At 46.2% G+C, this 19743-nt stretch overlaps 1 long non-coding RNA gene across 1 annotated transcript; it reads right to left on the bottom strand.

The window, feature by feature from the left end:
• Positions 1 to 1321: 1321 nt before the first annotated feature.
• LOC144821748 (uncharacterized) lies at positions 1322 to 2269 on the bottom strand. Its single transcript, XR_013608419.1, has 3 exons — positions 2181 to 2269; positions 1721 to 1826; positions 1322 to 1439 (listed from the first exon to the last, which is right to left on the bottom strand). It is a non-coding gene; the product is annotated as an uncharacterized LOC144821748 (long non-coding RNA).
• Between the last annotated feature and the right edge of the window lie 17474 nt (positions 2270 to 19743).

The raw sequence follows: 19743 nt of genomic DNA, 5'->3' as shown, positions 1-19743 counted from the left end.
GTTGGCAAAACTTCTTATAAAAAGCCGCGGTGTAGCCGTCCGGGCCCGGGGATTTCCAGAGCTTAAGGCGGGAGATCGCTGAAACGACTTCCTCCAAGCCTATGGGCCTTTCGAGGAACTGCGCTTGCGCCTCACTCAAGGACGGATGGGTTGCTCCCGCCAGGTAGTCGCTACCGATCTGCAGGTCTAGTCCATCTGCTTCATACAGGTCTGCATAGAAAGACCCAAACGATGCCGCGATGGCGCGTCGTCCGTGAGCAAGTCACCCTGGGTAGATTGGATAGTATGAATATGCCGCTGCTGTCGCTGCTCTCGTAGGTTGCAAGCCAACAGTTTCCCGCACCGGTCCCCGCCGGTGTAATAGGAATGCTTCAGGCGCAGAGCGGCGAACTCTGCCACATCTTGATCCAGGGCAGCTAACATATTTTGCTCTTTGCATAACTGGCGCCAAGCCCTGGCCGCCCCCGTGCGTTGGTGTAGTTGCTCCAGCTCCGCTACACGTTGTGTGAGTTCAGCCCTCTTCTGCGCGCGCTCCCTATTATTGGCCGCGGCTACTGAGATAAATTCGCCACGGAGGACCGCCTTAAGCATCGCCCATTGGGTAGCTTTAGTGGTGTTGCCGTTGGCGTTGTGCGTGAGGAAGTGGCTGATGGCAGTCTTAATCTTCTGCACCGTGGTGGGGCTCTGCAGCAAACCATCTCGCAGGCGCCAGTGACGTTGCGGGCCAGGTGTGTCTGGTACCAGAAAGGACGCCACTACCGGGGAATGATCCGACAGTGAGGCTGGGAGGATCTCAACATCGCGCGCGCGTCGCCAGTTGGGAGGAACACAAAAGGTAATCTAGTCGCGCATAAGACTTATGTGCTGCTGAGTAGTGAGTGTAGGCCGTGGCTTGGGGATGGCATTGTCTCCACAGGTCAACTAGTCCCAAGTCTGCGAGGTGTGCATGCCCCTCAGTGGACAACGCCCCCACCTGGCCAAACCTCTGGTTGGAGCGGTCCGCGGTGTTATGAAACACCAGGTTGAGGTCCCCCCCCAGCAATAGGTGTGGATGCGTGTTGGCTGACGCTGCTTCCAGTGCGGAGTGTAAGTACTACAAATGTGAACTGAGCGATATGGGGTGTAAATCGGTCACTCTACAGGGCAATCATGCAATTATAGTATCAAATAGGCACGCTCAAACCCCTATAGAGGTATCGCTAACCTCCCTGCTACCCAAACAAATTGAAAAGATAAGGAAGGAGCGTGATAATTACATATATGTGCACCCAAATATAAACAAAAATCAATCACAATAAATCATATTCCATAGAGACGTCTTCTCAGCATTTTCAATGATTTCTTTAATTCTTTTCGACAAATTTTCATTAATGATAAAGTTCGTTCAACAGCCTTTCAACAGCCGGCGCGTTTCGTCCCCAAATGGGACGTCCTCAGGGCTGTGAAAAAATATATACAAAAAATGTGATCAAAACAAAAGATCATAATATCAATGAACAAGTACATCTCCTCATGTCAATGTCATACTTTAGCTAAACAGACAAGTAACACTTGTCCTATGTCGTTCGTGCAACGTGATTTCTCCTTTTTCTAGTCACTATTCAGTCTACAATGTTAAAATACAGTAAAAACAAAGGAACATGAATCGATTGACCATACATTCTAGTCAACAGCAGACTTGTATACAGTTTGAGCAAGTTTACAATATCATCCTGCTCACCTTTACAAATTTTAATGTGTCACGGTATATTCTAAAGCTGTTCAACAGATACTCCATAGGTTTAGGTTTTTCAGAAGGCGGCCCAAAATCTGGAATTGTGTACAATCTATAGGGATGTCCAAAAATGAAAAAAGAGACACCTCCATTATTTCAACCCTATTTTAAAATAGTAAACACTTCTATAAATTGCTGCAAGTGTATATTGCACGTATAAAGTGCATATTCAGGTGAGGCAGAGTCAGAAGGAATTAATTATATCCCCCTTAAAACAGGTAACCTTTTCCTTCTCAATATTTAGTCTGCAACTAAATTCAACTAATTTAAAAGATTGTACAGTAAGTGCGCTAATAATTTTAGTCGCATTTAACATACATTAGAAGTTGCATGGTATCATAGTGTACCTAGTCTGTCCTGAACATCGAAATAACCAAGTCTAGTAATGTACCAAGATTCAGCTTACTTAATAACTCTTGTTCCCCATAGATAAATCTCTCCCGAATTTGCCAGTTGAGCGTCCGTGCTTATTAATATCTTGAAGTCTAGGATTCTACAAGTCCAAAAAGACATTAGGTAGAAACAATCCTTACTCTTTATGAACAAAAAGATGACGGTGATTCTCCTATGCGTGACCGGCATCCTCCACTGCGGCCACTCTCTCCCCCAGACCGTCTATGTCCGTGCGGAGCTACCGTTGCTCCCCGGCAATGTCCTGTTTGAGGGCCTGAAAATCGTCTCTGAGAGTGTTGAACAACGATTCTAAGAAAGTGCGTGTGATGGGCGCCTCTTGTATCTCCTGTTGTTGCACCTCGGGGTTCGCTGGAGTTGGGGGGGGTGTCTGAGCCTTCCCTCCCTTGGGCGTAGACTTGTGTAGCAGTTCTGTGATTGTGTGATTCGCTCTGCGGCTTGCGTTTGCCATGCTGCTCTCGAGTCTGGGGATGTGCTATGACTCCGAGTTCCCCCCCAGGGCCCTGGGTGGTCTTCGTTTGTGTCTGTCCACGCGGTATGTAGGTTCCTTGGGAGCACCACTTTTGTCACTAGGCCAGCCCAGGGGCCTCTTCCTCCCTGGCATCAGCCGACAATGTCCGCCTACACCTGTCTCTGCCCAGCTCAGTCTCTCGGGCTCGGCGCCGGTAGTGCCCCTCTCTCCTCCCGCCGGGGGCCCGATCCCCTTACCCCCCGAGATGCCGCTCCGCACTCCTCACCTCCACAATGGGGCCCTCCTGGGTTCCCGGTCCGGGACAGCCACCACCTGGTTCACCGCACTCAAGAGCGCGGGATCGTCCGTTGTAGCGGTGCGGTCCGGTTCCACTCCGCCAAGCCTGGAGCGGGCCCCTGGGTGGCACGTGGCCGGTGGGCTATCAGGCTCGGTGTCTCTGTTAGCGGGGCTCCCTCCGACTCTTCCCGTCCTCTGCCATCCTTGATGCTGAGGTCACAGGCCGCGCCTCCAACGTGTCCTGGATTGGCCGTCACGACCGGCCGGCCACGCTCGTGGGCTCGGGCTTCGGGCCTCTCCTTGTCTCGGCTCGCCTCCCTGATCTGGGGTCTCCGGCCTCCAGGCCCGCTCCTCGTTCACCGGTCTCCCGGCTGCCCTCCTTCTTGACTGTGGTGGCCCGAGTGGCCGCCAACGCCGTTCTCCGCCCCAGGGCCTCTTGGCTGTCTGTTGAGGCCCAAAGCCGGGGTCTCAATTTGGCCGGCTTGTCATCCAGCTGCACCCTGGCCGTGCCACGCCGTGGCCCGGGCCCACCAACTCAGATCCCGGGTCTGGGCACCGGCCACTCACGCTGTTGGCCCCGCTGCACCAATGGGCCTCCCTGCTGCTGCGTCTCGGCCCTGGGTCCGCAGCTTCCGGTAACCCACGCTGTGTCTCCCCTTGAGGTGCGTGGACGCACCTCCGTATGCGGCCTAGTTCGACCCTGCCACGTGAGTCCCGGACCCTGTCCTTCTGGCCGCTCCACCTCTTGGGTTGGTGCCCTCCTGTCCCCTGGCGTCTCTCTCCTGCATCGGGGGGCCGTCTGGCCGGTCGCCGCCTCTGGGCGCCCCTTCGCTGCCTCGCCGCCGTCCGCCTAGGCCCGAAGCCGGGGCCTCCATTTGCACGGCCCGTCGGCCGGGTGATGATTGTTGCCGCCTCTTGCCTTCTATGTCGCACCTGGCCCCCCTCCTTCTTGACTAGGGTGGCTCGGGTGGCCGCCGACGCCGGTCTCTGTGCTTTGGCCTCTCCGCTGTCAGCCTAGGCCCAAAGCCGGGGTCTCAATTGGGCCGGCTCGCCTTCCGGCCGCACCCCTGTACTGCCGCCTAATAGTCCGGGCCCATCGGCTCAGTGCTTGCGTCGGGGCCCCGGCCACTCACCGCTATTGGCCTCTCTTCATCAATGGGGCTCCCTGTCGCTGTGTCTTGGCCCCAGGCAGCAGCCTCCGGTCGCCCGTGCTGCTTCTCCCCTCAGGGTGCGTGGATGCGACTCCGGCCGCGGCCCAGTTCCGGCCTTGCCGCGTGGGCCCCGGACACCGCCCTGCAGGCCGCTATGCCCCCCGATCTGGTGCTCTCCTGTCCCTTGGCGTCTTTCTCCTCCGCCGGGAAACCGCCTGGCCGGAAGCTGTCTCCCGCCTGTGCCCCTTCGCGGCCTCGCCTCCGTCCGCCTAGGCCCGAAGCCGGGGCCGCAATTTGCTCCGCCCGTCGGCCGGGTGTCGGAGGGTGACGCAGCTTGCTTGCTACGCCGCCTCGGGGCATCGTGTGGGGAGCACCACTGTCGGAGCCTGCCTGCTCCCTGCGGGGCCCGTCCCCTGTGTGCCCGTACCACCGCTGGCAACCTCGTCGCTCTACGCCAGGCCTCCTCTCCTCCGGAGCCCGCCTCGCTTGCCCCTGTCTCCTGGTCCGGCCGGGTCTCGGGTTACTCCACCCGCTGCTCGCACTTCCGCTGTGGGTGACCACTGTCCCACGACGCTGGGGGTCGAAATCGCCTTGCTCAGGGGGTCCCAACTGCTATTTTGAGGCTTTTATGGGTCTGGAGCCGGGGAGCCGAGGGAAACCATGTCCGTTCAGTTCGCCATCTTGGCCACGCCCCCCATGGAAGCTGATTTAAAAGGTAAAGGTCCGGGGTGACTTAGCTGTTGGGCAACAATTCGTTTATGAATGGGTGTCACGTATATGTATTGGGATGCAAGGGTTTGAAATGTGGGAAGTGGAGAAGTGGTTTTGGGCATCAACTTAGGGGTAGCTGTAGGGTTACATTTAGCGGGAAAACGTTAATTTAAACAGTATAATTCAGTCGTAGATATCAATGCATTGTATTGATTCAAATGCATGTTTTTTAATTGTAGAGTACCCCTGATGAAGGGCCGGAAATAGGCCCGAAATGCATTGGGTTATTTGGATCAATGAATGAGGATTACTTATGTACTGCGCTACAGTATAAGGCCAGGATTGGTATGTCTGCAGTTGATAAGGATAAGAACATAAGTTGTCTCTCATGCGACAATAAGAACTAAGGATGAAAATGTTAAAGTTGGAAGAAATTGGAATAAAAATGATGAAAATTGTTTATTTTGGCATCAGAGTCGTCCTTAATTTATGCTGTGCGTCTAATTGGGGTGATACATGGCCCCATTTCTACAGGTTCCTTTAAATTATACATCACTGAGCCACACTTGTAGTGTAGTTCCTATATTTCCAATAGGCTCTGCGCATTGGAATAACATATACTATAGTTTAGACGTAGGACTGAGGTCGATTAGGTCTCTATCGTATATATTAGACTTAATTGTGAGTGCCAGCTAGCTCAGAGGTCCTCCCCTATCCAACGATAAATGCGACGAGCTCGCACAGTATTTCATCTCTAAGATCGAGAACATTCACCTGGATATTTCTGCGCAGGGAGCTAGCAACATTATAAACATCGCTGCTAATTTGCCCCCTGAAACTGCTGAGGTGACCTTTCATACTCAGACTTCAGCTTCACTTCTGTCCTGGCCCGACCTTTTTTCTTCTACTCTCTTAGAGATCTTGGATAAAGTTAAGTTGGATCCCGCACCCGTTTCCATTCTACGGTCTTTAGAGCCCCCACTGCTTTCTATTATTTGCACTTTGCTTAACCACTCCCTGAATACTGCAACAGTTCCATGCTGCTGGAAGCATGCAATGGTCACACCACTCTTGAAAAAGCCCACTATGGACCCTGGTGTCTCTTCCAACTATCATCCCATCTCCCTGCTGCCTATTTTCTCCAAAGTTTTGGAGAGACATATTCACTCTCATCTATCTCAGTACGCGGCACTTAATAATTTTTTACATCCTTCTCAGTCTGGCTTTCGTCCAGGTTTCTCTACGGAGACCACTCTTTTAGGTGTAACAGAAAATCTACATTTACATCTGGATCTGGATCGTGGGGAAACTGCTGCACTGATATTGCTTGATCTCAGTGCAGCATTCGACACCATATCACATATTATACTTATCACATCTCTCGCACACCTTGGTATTGGCGGTAAGGCTTTGGATTGGCTTTCGTCTTTCTTGAAGGACCGGACCTTCCAAATCTTTTCACACCTTTCCACTTCTAAAGTGTATTTGTCCCCACACGGTGTGCCCCAGGGTTCTATCCTGAGTCCTCTTTTGTTGAATCTTTATGTTACTCCTTTAGCTCACATTGCTCAAAGGGCCGGCCTTAATTTTTTTACTTATGCTGATGACTCACAGATTGTTTTCTCCCTATCACAAGCTGACCCCACCTTTCCATCTCCCTTGGAAATCGGACTAAGTGATATAGCAAACTGGATGAACAGCAATTTACTTAAATTAAATGGTGGGAAGATGGAGGTTTTGGTTTTGGGCAATAAACCTGATCTCTGGAGTCCGAGTCACTGGCCTTCAGCTATGGGTGCCCTGCCAACTCTGTCTGCGTATGTGCGTAACCTTGGAGTAATCATCGATAGGGGGCTATCTATGAGGGACCAAGCCAACAGAGTGTCTGCCACCTGTTTTACCATGTTGCGCTGGCTTGGAAAAAATTTCTGGATGCTCCCTTCAGACACCCAGAGATCTGTGATTGACGCCTTGGTGACCTCCAGATTGGACTATGGAAACGTACTCTATCTGGGGTCTACCAAAGCGTTCACTCGCCGTCTCCAATTGGTACAAAATGCTGCCGCTCGACTCCTTTGTGGATGTCGTAAATCGGACCATATTACAGAACGCCTGAGGGAACTTCATTGGCTCCGTATAGAGAGCCGTATCAAGTTCAAGGCGCTGTGCTATATGCACAAGATTAGGATGGGTGTGGCTCCTCTTTATCTTCAATCGCTTGTCATGCCCTATTCTCCTTCCCGATTGCTTCGTTCCTCCTCTCAGTACCTATTCTGTGTTCCAAAGTTTAGGTTGTCCAGAATGGGGGGCAGTGCATTTGCCAACCTGGGACCCAGACTGTGGAACTCCCTCCCGCTGGCTGTTCGCGCGGAGGCTAACTATGTTGGCTTTCGAAGAGCTGTTAAAACCTGGCTCTTTAATCAGTAGATTTCTTTTCAAGGGTGTCAGGTTACTTATGACATTCAGCGCCGGGAAACCCGTCTGGGTAGCTGTAGCGCTTTACAAATTCAATAAATAAATAAAATAAATAAAATAGAAACTTTCTCGAATTCACAAGAAGGGATTCGTTTCTGACAACCGCATAAACATGACAACTTTGTTTCCCAAGAATAAGAAATCAATCTCTAGAGTCGCGGAAACATTAGATAGCTATTTTACTCTGTCAATCGTGCATGCTTCGTTTCACCAGAGGTGCTGAGAAAATAGAGAGACGGGCGTTTTCAATAAAAAGTATTTATTGAACAGTCTTCTTTATCAAGCATAAGAAGTGTACTGCTACAATCGTAATACTGGTTATAAAGTACAGGGCATATAATACGAAAAGTATTATAAAGTAGTACTGTAAAAGCATGATATGGTTTCTAAGCCATAAGTCGCCTAAAACATATAAAATATATACAGTGATAAAATAATAACTAAAAGTACTCAACAGGTGCTTCTAAAATACGCCTACCTCGGTGTACCTAATCTGGGAATAGTACAAGGGAAGAAGTAAGTGAGGAGTAGCTTAGGTTTAGTATTTCTCTGCCAAGAATCTATCCAAGAATTCTCTACGGGTCTAATCAGCTCCGTACCTTGGTTTAGAATGAAGGAGGTCTTGTATCTCTCTCTCAGGACTCGATTTCCCAGCAACCCGCAAGGGTAGCCTGGAAACACTGGAGCTGGATTTCTCGGCAGGAGAAAAGACAGAGTCTCTCAGTGCGTCAGCTGAGGGTCGGCTTCCTTCGGCACTTGCTGCTGCTGGTCGTCAGGCAAGTAGTTAGTCGATCTGCTCCAAACCACCGTGTGTTTGTCTGGGCAAATCTAGGCATATTTATACTTTGAAGGTGCCGAGTTGGAGTGTGATTGCACTTAATAACATCATCAAAGACTCAGTTCTTCGAAAAGTCAATGATTTCCTAGATAAATTAGTATTCAGGCAAGGGGAAGTACCTAGCTGCTGAAGGCGGGTTTCTCTAAGAAATCGTTGTTGATTCTTGGAATTTAGTGGAAGTAGCCATGCCGTATTTGGGCTGCATAGGCTCAGTCTAAATATGGTAATGATTTCTATGCCTATATAAGGATGGAACAATCTATACCTATATAAGGGCATGAATCGGGAAAAATTACACTAGAGTCCTAGATTCATTTACAACACACTGTGACGAAGTTGTGGGAGGCTGTGGTGGCAATCCGCGCTGCTCGCACCATGGGAATTATTTAAAACATCAAGTGAGCCCTGCCGCCTATGACCCTCCCCAAACCGCCCCACAGACCGCGGCGGCTGTGGAGCCTAGAGCACTCAGGTGTGCAGCTTTGCTGCTCAGCTGTTTGAATATTTCGGGACGGCATGGTTTGCCCCGGGAGTCATTGCGGCTACTACAAGACAGCCGCGCCGTACCGAATTGCCGCACGTCTCGAGTCAGTGCATAGAGTGAAATAATGGTATCTCTCACTCTGCTAGTTTCTCATATAATTAAAGATGTGCTTGATGCCTTTTAAACTAGCAGCGCCTGGTGAGCAGTCATGATTATCTTCAGCTGCCTGCTCTGTTACAAGCTGTATTTTTGCAGTCACTCACAGCCTGTGTCAGTTGAATCACTCGTTTTCACGAGACGCGCCACTCCACATACAGCCGCACTATAATTGTGTTAGGCTGCTCTGGGTTTTTGAGACACCCTGTGTCACTTAAGTCAATAGAACTTAGTGTAGCTCTGACAGTATGTGGGGGTCATGGGGTGATCTGTGCCTTGGGCAGATAGAGGTTCCCAACCGGGGGAGGAGCGGGCGCAGACCTCTCTGGGTGAATTTTTATTGCGGTTGGAGTCGTTAGCTTTTGGAAAAAAACATTTCTACTCATTTATGATGCATTTTTTATTCAACCCCAGTGCGTTTCCCTCATCTTCATTGCCTAATGTTACTCTTGTGAAGGTGTCACTCATTGTCATTGAAATGGCACTCATAATTTCACTGAAATTATAAAAGGTCACACATAGCAGTCTGAAACCTTGGCAGCTATGGTGCTTTCTCTGTTATGTGTAGAGGGAGTGGGTTGCAGGCTCTGGCCTTGGCCTTGTAAACAGGGACAAACCGGCACAGTAACAGGGGCAGTGCTTTAAATGGGCCTGCACTTCTCTTCAGTAATGGAACTGTTGTTTCGCAGTTTTGTAGAAGAGCAGCGGTCTTAAAAGTACTACAATGTTCCTTGATTATTGAGCAGTTTTCGAGCAACACACAGTGTCAAATAAACTCTGGTGATTAATGTACCTGCTGGAGAGAGATGGGAGTTTCATCTAGTGGTAGGTTTCATTTGTGTGAGGTAGCGCAGGTGGTTAATATCATAGCTGCCAAGTATTCACATTGCAAATGTGACATTTCCATTGATGCAGTGACTTATGAAAGACATTCCACAGCGAAATACGACACTTCAAAACATTTTATACTGTGTTAAAATAATGAGTTGCATATTAATTGTGCTTAAGTCATAGGCTGGGACATCCTAGCACTTTAAATACAGAAGTCGTTAACCACACCTCCTTAACCACCACCACCAGGAATCTATTCCTTTACTGTCTGGTTACACTCATGTGTAGTGAATGAATTAATCAATAAAATATCATAATGCAAACAAATGCATTTCCTACTGATTACTTTAACTTGGAATTATCTTTAAACATACAGTGTGCCTTTATTTTATATGCTGTTACCTGAAGGTGAAGACTATCGAAACTTGGGACAGAATAAACATATTTTGTCCTTCCAGCTTTGTTTTTAACCTACTGCCCCTCCCAACACTCTTCCCCCTCATCCGGCCTGGTACTGCCCCAACTGCAGAACTCAAGTTAGTCTAGTGATCAGGTGCATTGGCTCACCTGTAGTATCCTGAAAGTGCTGCCAGGAGAATCATGGTCGAACCCAATGAGTTGGACCGGTCGCAAACATTGCTGAGATCATGGACAGGGCAGATAGGGGACAGGGGACAAGGGTCCTGCACAAGCTGTGATGTTATGAGTGAGATGTCCCAAACAGGGTAGGTAGAACTGATGTAAGTTTTGGGTTTTCTTCTGCTTTTCCTTCAGCGGTGTAGCTAGGCGGCACTATTTTGGGACGGCGCTGTCTAGCCCTGGACCATGTCATATATGTGCATGTAATTTGCATGATCGAGGTAACTATTAGCGGCGATACCACGTGTCTCTCTGACCTCTTTCAGGTGCTTGCCGTCCTTTTTTCCCAGCACCACCCCCAGGGGGGCGGCAATTTGAAGGATAGCCCCGGATGCCACAAGCTCTAGCTACGCCTCTGGGTGTAGCATAAATATACTATTCTTTGCCAAGAATCTGTCCAAGATTTCTCTTAGGGTCTAATCAGCTCCGTACCTTGATTTGGAATGAAGGAGGTCAGGCTCAGGACTCGATTTCCCAACAACCCGCAAGGGTAGCTTGGAAACCCTGGAGCTGGATTTCTCGGCAGGAATAAAGACAGCGTCTCTCTCAGTGCGTCTGCTGGAGGGTCGGCTTCCTTCAGCATTTGCTGTAGCAGGATGCGTCGGGCAAGTAGATCGTCGAACTGCTCCAAACCACCGTGTGTTTGCTATGGCAAGTGTGGGCATATTTATACAATGAAGGTACCGAGTTTGACGTAAAGGTGGACATAATAACATCATCAAAGAGTCTCAGTTCTTTGAAAACTCCATGAGTTCTTGGACAAGTCAGTTCTCGAGCAGGGGGAAGTCCCTAGCTGCTGAAGCCGAGTTTTCCAAGAAATCGTTGTAGATTTTCAGAACTAGTGGAAGTAGCCCTGCCATATTTGGACTGCATGAGCTATGTCTAAATATGGTTATGATTTGTATGCCTATATAAGGATATGGTGATTTATACCTATATAAGAACATTATGTAGCTACCACTGGAAAGCTGCCTAAAAATTGGATCTATCACAGCTGTCGGGGAACCCTGCAGGTGGCATGATAAGTTGTTTGAAGAACCCTCACAGGCTCCATGTAAATTAATGCCTTGAGACAGAAGAGTTCCGCTTAGTGCGTTGTTGCAATTTTTACCACTAAGAAACACCTCCTTTCCCCCACTCCAACATTTTTGTGTGTATGGTAAATCCCAGGTCGACTTTATGTATTCTTTACCCAACCTTTCATACAGGCCTGCTGGTATGTGTTTTAAGCAATACTGAAACTGGTGAATCGTCACTGGTATCGTGATGGTACCATGTACTATCCATTCAACGGCTGGCTTCTCAGAAACAGTCAATGGTAATCTCTCCAGTTTTTCTATGCTCAGCACCATATAGTCTGCTCCCCTCTGTGCCAAAGAGATTTGTTTATCTGTAAGGTTAAATACAGTAAACAGTGACGTGGTGTTGATTAGACGCCAAGGAACATAGCCAGAACGACGGTTTTGTAACGTCCAGCCTAACAGCATTATAGAACGTAATTGAGACTGGCCATGTTGTACCATTAGCAAGTCCTGTTCCATTATGTCTATGGCAGAGGATACAATGCTGTCCAAAGAATAAATTCTGGACGACAGAGTTGTTAACCCATTGTCAACTACAGAGAGTGCTTTCTCTAAATTAATACGATCTATTTCTCGTATTCGTTCAGCTGTTTCCATTTGCGTGACTTTCCAAGCTTCATTGTAAGCAGCGTATATACCGGCATATATGAAACGTTTAGGTCCAAGTAAGAATTCTCGTAAGTCAACGCCATCTTTAAGTAAAGTTAAGTGTTGTTTTATATCTGGGAGTGTGGATTTTTGTAGCCATTCAAGGCACAATTTTCCTACACTGTAAGTTGTTATTATCCCTGGATGTTGTCTCTGGACATATCTTGGATCTGGCCGAGTTACTGTAAAGCCTTGTGTCTTGTTCAGGAATCTATCTTGACAGATATTCGTGTCTGTGGGCCAGATTAACCATTTTTTCCATTCAGGATTTGTTCTGTTCTGTATTAAAACGTGGTTTACGTCTACCTCCTCATATGTAGTGGTATTACTATCAGGTGTGGGTTTAGGTATGGACGGTTTGTTTAAAACTTTTATCTTAACCAAGCCAAGACAAGATGTCTGTTGAACAGTGTCATTTAAAAACATTATTTGTTCTGGGATGATGCAGGCTCTGAACAATGCTTCGAAACTTTGTACCTGCCAGTCTTTGGTGCCCCACACTGTTTTTGTCTCAATGAAGTCTTTCCAAAAGTCAAAGCCTAATATGGACAATTGAGCATAAAAGGCCGCAGAATAAATTTGCTTAGTATTAGTCAACATACTTTTCATGCCTGTCTTATTGACATTTCTATAGTAAAATGTTTCTGGATTTGTGGTATTGAAACCTGAAAAGTATGGACATTTTTCATTAAATGTTTTAGAGCTACCCTTTGGTGGCGTTGGACAATGTTCCCATTGATTGTAAGAAAAAACATTTCTAGGATTTGCAGATTTGTGCAAATAATGGTGACCAACATGATTAAAACAATACATTTGTTCATAATCTGATGAACCTTCCAAGTATTCATGTTTTGCAAATTTTGCTGACATTTCTAAGTCTGCCATCATGTTATTAACAGTCTCAAAGTCCCAATCACCAGAATATGTGCTGGGTGAAACAAAATCACTCAAGGAAACCCTAAATTGATGTGGAATCTTCAGCAGCTCAACCGGGACATACATGTCATAATCAGTTCTATCCCAGGCTATTCCACCAGGTAGAGAAACCGCTGTGATGTTCACTGATGACAGGTCTGGTTGTTCACAATGAGATGATTTGTGTGGTTTAGGAGCAAGTTGAAGTTCTTACTTGCTGTGTCCATTTTACTGTACTCTCCATCTATCATATTTCCCAAACTTAAAACAAGAATGAGCCAAAGTAGGAGAAAAAGTACACCTAACACAATCCAAAATTCAGCCCATAGTGAAACCAGATATGTATTTGCAAGTTGGTGACAAAGTTCAATAACTTGTTCCTTGAAACTTTTATTTTCTGGCATTATTTCGGGCTCATTGGGATCCTCAGAAAAGTCATCAAAGTTGATGAAATAGCCAGAGGCATTTCTGTCAATAGTTGGTATCGCAGCCGAATTATTTGAAATCGCCGGAACTGTTTGTTCCCTTGACATGTTTGTATAGTCAGATGCTACATCATTGTAGACGGGAGTGTCTTGATGAACTGTTATTTGGGTTTCAAGAGGCACAAGTTCCATGGCTTTATTGCATAGTCCTTCGTTTCTCACTGCCGAATCTTCAAAGGTGATGAGTCTTTCAGTTTGAACCTCTTGGATAGTAGCAAGATTTAGTCGTCTGCTACATCTTGGGAGTCCACTGGGCCTACTACTTATTATCGGCCACATGGTGTGGTTTTACCAGGTCAATTGATACGGACCGGTTTTCCTTTCTTCCAGCAAGGGGCGGCAGTAACACTGTTCTTGATCCGTGGACTGCTAGTACAAGTACAGGTTTTCTGTAGGAAGGCCCAAATTCCTTCTTATCGGCTATTTTCTCTCTGACCAGATCCTCAATCTTTGGAATCCAGACAGGTCTTGCTGGGACAGGTGGTTTTTCTTCAGTGGTCGTTGGCTTTTTGATAGTGTTGCTTAGACTTCTTCTGGTTTCATTTAAGTCCTGTAAAACAGACAAACGTTCTTTGATATCAAAGGGTTTTTGTTCCACCACTGAAGTAGGACGATCGAGGTCTTCAACCAACATTCTAGTACCAAAAAGGATTTCATATGGAGTGATTCCACCCAGAGAATTTCTTGGCAGGTTATTAAGACTACGTTGGACATTTATTAGATGTTTGACCCACCCATCACCCGAACCTAATACCCTAGCTGTTATAGAATGCTTTATGTCACGGTTTGTTCTCTCCACAACCGAATTTCCCTCAGGATGGAATGGACTCGAAAACCGCAATGCAACGCCCAAACTGGCTATGGCCTCTTTGTAAGCCCTAGAGCTAAACGCAGGACCCTGGTCAAAATGTAGCGTGCCGATTGCGTATGTGCCGATAAAGACTTGCAAATCTTTTATAACAATTCGGGCGTCAGCCGAGCGCTGAGGCCACATCCAAATGAATCTTGTCCTAGTATTTGAGGGACCGCTTTTGTCCATGGGGACGTCTGCGTGTAGAAAGTCTAATGCTGTTTAACAATGGTGTCTGAACTGGGCTTGCTACACTGTAGTCAGGTATCTGGTGGCTTTCAAAGCTATGGTCTCTGTAACAGACATCGCAATTAATCCCAAATTCATAAATGTGGGCGCTCATCCCTGGCCACCAGTACATCTCTTTTAATTCTAGCAGAGATTTTGAGATCCCTTGATGTATCAGACCCTCTCCCATATGTGCTTCGTCAATCAGAGCACCTCTCCGGTTCCTGTTTGGAATTACCCTATCCCGCACTCCAGGGATTTGAGTAAAAGGAACAGAGTTTGCATCAGTTATATAGGAGTACTTGAGTGGAAAGCCTTTTGGTAATGTTTTACCACTGTATTTTATTGAGGCAGTGACAGCTTGCATTATAACACTGTCTATTTTTGTTTTTGAACGAGACATTGCAGCTACGGAAGCCGTTTGCACAGCTGCCTTCGCGGCTTCATCAGCCAATTAATTCCCTTCAAAGTGAACACCATCACGCTGATGACTCAGTGTATGGATCACGTGAGTCTTTTGTAGTTCTTTCTGTAAAAGAACTACTTGTTCCCAAAGCATTTTATGCTTGATTGTGCCACCTTTTGCGTCTTTAAAACCATTTTGAACCCAGTTCTGCAGATATTCATTGTAAGACTGGACGCAGTAATACGAATCGCAGACTATGAGTGTGGGGAATTTGCGCTCTGTATTTTCAAGCGCCATCTTGAAGCCTGTAGTTCAGCTCGCTGAGCTGTACAATTTCCTAGAGATTGAGTTTTTGTGACCATGGGTCTGAATTTACCATCGCGCCAGCAACCTTTAACAATCGCGCACGCAGCACTATAAGCTTGTTTTCCCTCAATTGCGGGCTATGCTGATCTGTCTGTATATATTATACAGCTGTAATGTTGTAGAGGCAGAATTTCAGTGGGCAGAGGACATTCTTGTTCGTATTGGAGAAATTCTTGGGTCTTCAAGTAAGGATCAAAAAAGTATTCAACGTCTGTCGCAGCAAGAGAATTAAGCCATTGTATCCATCTTGGCAGTAAAGATTTTGCATTTGGAATGCTTGCCTTTGTCACTGCCTCTAAGGCAAGTACAGGAGTAACAATTTTTATGCGTTTGCCCTACGCGAGGGCTCTTTCTTTTGCTACTGCAGTCTGAACCGCTGTCAGAAGTTTTTCTGTTGAAGTGAATTTCATTTCAGCTTGTGTGTACAAGTGTGACTTGTAAGCTATTGGTACCCTTTCACCTTCATTAAAGGTTAGGTATGTGAATCCCCATCTTCCTGGCATGATTCAGATTACAAGGTTGCGTACGTTGTCGCGTGTTTGTAAATGTTTTGTTGCTAACATGTCTGGAAGAACGTATGCCAGATGCAGTCTTCCTTACAGAGACATGGCTTACGACGGACTCTGACCCCGACATAACAACAGCCCTTCCCTCGGGTTTCCAAATTACGCGGCAGGATCGCCCCGTGGGGAGAGGAGGAGGCTTAGCCATTATCATTGTCGAGTCATCCCTGAATCAATCCCTGATTGCGAGAGTCTAGCTTTTAGTCTGGAATTTTCTCCTAATAACTGTTTTTCCGGTACTGTTGTATATCGCCCCCCCGGACCCTCCAAACAGTTCCACAGCCACCTACCGACCGTTTTAGCAGAACGAGCTAGAATCTCCTCTAACTTTACCTTGCTAGGGGACTTGAATTTTCATTTTGATGTTGCCGTGGACCATACTGCTATGTCACTTATAGATGATCTAGCAGCATTGCAGCTGATCCAACGAGTAAAAGCTCCCACCCATATTAAAGGTCACTTGCTGGACCCTGTGTTTAATAATTGTACAGAGATTGCGGTGGGACTGCCAATTCCCCTTCCTTGGACCGACCATCTATTGGTGCCTCTCACCTGGACTATACCTAAGGTAGCACCCTCTAGACCTATCGTGAGGAGGGCCAGAAGCTGGGCCAAACTAAAAGTCGAATCGTGGACCAGTAGACTTGGGATGGGCCAGCCCTTATACAATGAGGATCCTTGTGAAGCCAACCAGGAATTTGAAGACTGGATAACACAGTCTATCGATGCCACACTTCCCCTTAGTAAAATTACATTGAAACGTTCCCAAAAAAGTGCTCCCTGGTACTCAGAGCTTTTTAGGGATAAAAAACGCCAATGTAGGAAAATGGAAAGACGCTGGCGTTTGGGCTACGCATTCGACGATAAAGCCCAATACAGAGAGGCAATTAAAATCTATAAAGCCGAGGTCAAATCTGCGCAATCTATATACTTTGCTGATAAAACTATACAAGCTAAGTCCAAGCCTAAGGAGATCTTCCAAATAGTGAAGAAGTTGACTAAACCTCCCCCCCTATTATGCATTTGGACAAATCTATAGTTCACTGCAACAATTTGGCAGATTTCTTTTCTCAGAAAGTCACTCAGATCTATTCTTCCTTCCCCTCTACTGCACCTGGGCCTATAGCCCAGGTCCAGACAATTGGGGAGGATATGCCACCCCAATCTCTCATCACGCTGTACCACTTCCCGCCATTAGACCCTGAATCTCTGGCTTCCATAGCCAGCAAAGTAAAATCTGGATCTCCATGTGACCCAGCACCTCCACAAATCATGATGCGGGCACCTCAGGTTTATTTGCCGACCATCTTGAATCTTCTAAATGCCTCCATCTCTTCCTGTATTGTGCCGCCTGCTTGGAAGCGGGCTATGGTGCGTGCACTGCTAAAAACGTAGTTATGGCGGATATTTTTATCCTTTAACCAACTCCAGACGTCTATTGGAGTATTTTACGGGAAAAAGGGGGCTCTGTGAAAAGCACGACTGAGTTACTTTAGTATCTAGCGTTAAATTAGTGCCTTACCAAAACGTTGGGCGCCATGTAGTGTAGTTCCTATATTCCCAATAGGCTCTGCGCATTGGAATAATATATCCTATGGATTAGACGTAGGACTGAGGTCGACTAGGTCTCTAGTGAGTATATTAGACTTAATTGTGAGTGCCAGCTAGCTCAGAGGTCATTAGAAACTCTCGAGTTCACAAGAAGGGATTTAGTTTCTGTCAACCGCATAAACATGACAACTTTGTTTACCCAAGATAACACTGATCTTCAGAGTCGTGGAAAGAATAGATAGATATTTCACTCAGTCACTCGTGCCTGCTTCGTTTCACCAGAGGTGCCGAGAAATAGATAGACGGGTGTTTTCAATAAAAGGATTTATTGAACAGTCTTCTATCTCAAGCATAAGAAATTAACTGCTACAATCGTAAAACTGGTTGCCAAATATAATGCATACAGTAGAAAGAGTAGAATAAAATAATACTGTAAGAGCATTTTATAGTTCCTCAACCATAGATAAATACTTACATAAATAACAGAGGCTAAAAGTACTCAACTGGTGCTTCTAAATTACGCCTACCCTGATGTACCTAACCTAAGCTTAGTACGAGGGAAGAAGTAAGTGAGGTGTAGCATAAATATACTATTCTTTGCCAAGAATCTGTCCAAGATTTCTCTTAGGGTCTAATCAGCTCCGTACCTTGATTTGGAATGAAGGAGGTCAGGCTCAGGACTCGATTTCCCAACAACCCGCAAGGGTATCTTGGAAACCCTGGAGCTGGATTTCTCGGCAGGAGAAAAGACAGCGCCTCTCTCAGGTCGTCTGCTGGAGGGTCGGCTTCCTTCGGCACTTGCTGTAGCAGGATGCGTCGGGCAAGTAGATAGTCGAACTGCTCCAAACCACTGTCTGTTTGCTATGGCAAGTGTGGGCATATTTATACATTGAAGGTACCGAGTTTGACGTAAAGGTGGACATAATAACGTCATCAAAGAGTCTCAGTTCTTTGAAAACTCCAAGTCAGTTCTCGAGCAAGGGTAAGTCCCTAGCTGCTGAAGTCGAGTTTATCAAGAAATCGTTGTAGATTTTCCGAACTAGTGGAAGTAGCCCTGCCGTATTTGGACTACATGAGCTATGTCTAAATATGGTTATGATTTGTATGCCTATATAAGGAGTAGGGGCAGATGTATCAACATCGGGAGTTGCGAATTTCAAATAGCGATTTTTTAGAAATCGCTATTTGAGATTTGCAAATTCGTATGCATGTAGAAATTCACATTTTTTTTGCGATTTCTTAAAATTCCTTAATTGCGATTAGCAAATTGCGAATCGCAATTAAGGAATAATTTCCCATTCATTTCTATGGGACAGGAGGCCCATAGGAATGAATGTGAAGTTATTCTCAATTTGCGATTCGCAATTTGAGAATCGCAAATTGAGAATAATTTCAAGGGAGCAAGGGTGTTATAAGGACACCCTGATGCACCCCTGAAATTCACATGTGTGCGCATATGGCGCACATACATGCCCTAAGGGCATGTATGTGCGCCACATGGCACCTTCACAAATGCAAAAAAGTGTTTTTGTGAAAGAAATCGCAAATTACCACCAACTTCAAGTTGGTGGTAATTTGCGATTTCTTAATGAGAAATCGCACAACTTGGGTGCTTCATACATTGCATTTAAGGAATCACAAAATTTGTGTTTCCTTAAATGCAATCGCAAAATAAGGAATTGCAAATTTGCGATTCCTTATTTTGCACACAATTTTACTACATACATAACATTTAGCAAAAATGAGTTTGAAAACGCCGAAATTCTGCGAATTTCGGCATTTGCGAACCCATTTGAGCTTCATACATCTGCCCCATGGTGATTTATACCTATATAAGGGCATGAATCAGGAAAATTACAATAGGGTCCTAAAATGGTACACAACATCCACTCCACGTTATCATGTTCATCAAAGATCAAACACTAAAAAATATAATCTAGAGCATGTGTTTATAATCACACCCAAAAATACATATAAATGGGTCCTAAAATGGTACACAACAGCAGTATCTAGGGGAACAGTGCAACAGGTTGCAATTTTATTCTAGGGCATATGAATGAACTCTAACTGACGTTTATCAATGTAAAACATTTAGGGTCCCTTATTCCTGATGCGCAATGTACAATCTGGTCTTCTGACCTACTGTGGTCTACTTCCATTTTCTCCTATATGATGTGTAAGGATCAGCTTATGGTCTTTCAAAGCATTTGTGTTTCACTGATAGTAGAGCATGCAGACTCTAAGGGGCATATTTACAAATAATTGGCGTAGGGCAGCACTGTGCTGTGCTGCCCTATGCGAATTCGAAAAGACTGGAATGCACCGCATTTATGAGTTATGGTGCATTCCTGTCCTTTAACCTGGTGCACAATTAGCAGCCGAGTGCCTACGCAGGCACCCTTGCACCATTTTGCAAGGGTGTCTGTGTTGT

This window comes from Lissotriton helveticus, chromosome 2_2 (genome assembly GCF_964261635.1).
Source record: "Lissotriton helveticus chromosome 2_2, aLisHel1.1, whole genome shotgun sequence".
Classification (NCBI taxonomy): domain Eukaryota; kingdom Metazoa; phylum Chordata; class Amphibia; order Caudata; family Salamandridae; genus Lissotriton; species Lissotriton helveticus.
Note: the sequence above shows the minus strand (reverse complement) of the source record. Positions and strands in the feature narration are given on the sequence as shown.